The sequence below is a fragment of the Mandrillus leucophaeus genome, unplaced genomic scaffold, assembly GCF_000951045.1.
Source record: "Mandrillus leucophaeus isolate KB7577 unplaced genomic scaffold, Mleu.le_1.0 Scaffold217, whole genome shotgun sequence".
Classification (NCBI taxonomy): Eukaryota; Metazoa; Chordata; class Mammalia; order Primates; family Cercopithecidae; genus Mandrillus; species Mandrillus leucophaeus.
Window position 1 is genome coordinate 161,189 of NW_012102221.1, and position 787 is coordinate 161,975.

The 787-nt window shown below is 51.6% G+C and overlaps 1 pseudogene; it reads left to right on the plus strand.

Annotated features, from left to right (window-relative positions):
• The window catches only part of LOC105540246, an 8,340-nt pseudogene that overhangs the window by 923 nt on the left and 6,630 nt on the right, over window positions 1–787 (plus strand).

Here is a 787-nt window from a genome sequence, read left to right on the forward strand (position 1 = left end):
TGGCTTTCACGACAGGCTGAGTGCACCTCGGTGCGCCCGCAGAGCACCTGAATGTTGCTGTCACTGGCTGGCTGCGGTGGCTCACACCTGTAATCCCACCAGTTTGGGAAGCCGAGGCAGGCAGATCACCAGGTCAGGAGTTTGAGACCAGTCTGGGCAATATGGTGAAACCCCATCTCTACTAAAAATACAAAAATTAGCCAGCACGTTGGTGGCGGGCACCTATAATCCTAGCTATTCGGGAGGCTGAGGAACCAGAATCACTTGAACCCTGGAGGTGGAGGTTGCAGTGAGCCAAGATCACACCACTGCACTCCAGCCTGGGCAACCAAGCAAGACTCTATCTCAAAAAAAAAAAAAAAAAAAAAAAGTTGCTGTTGCTGTCATCGCTCTTATATCCCATGCTATGAAAAATACTGTTTATACCAGGCACAGTGGCTCATGCCTGTAATCCCGACACTTTGGGAGGCCAAGGCAGGCAGATATCCTGAGATCAGGAGTTTGAGACCACCCTGGCCAACATGGTGAAACCCCGTCTCTACTAAAAATACAAAAAAAGTGGCCAGGCGTGGTGGCGCATGCCTGTAATCCAGCTACTCGGGAGGCTGAGGCAGGAGAATCGCTTGAACTCAGAGTCAGAGGTTGCAGTGAGCCAAGTTCGTACCACTGCACTCCAGCCTGGGTGACAGAGTGAGAGTGCGAGAAGGAAGGAAGGGAGGGAGGGAGGGAGGGAGGGAGGAAGGGAGAGAGAAAGAAAGAAAAGAGAGAGAGGAGAGAAAGAGAAAGA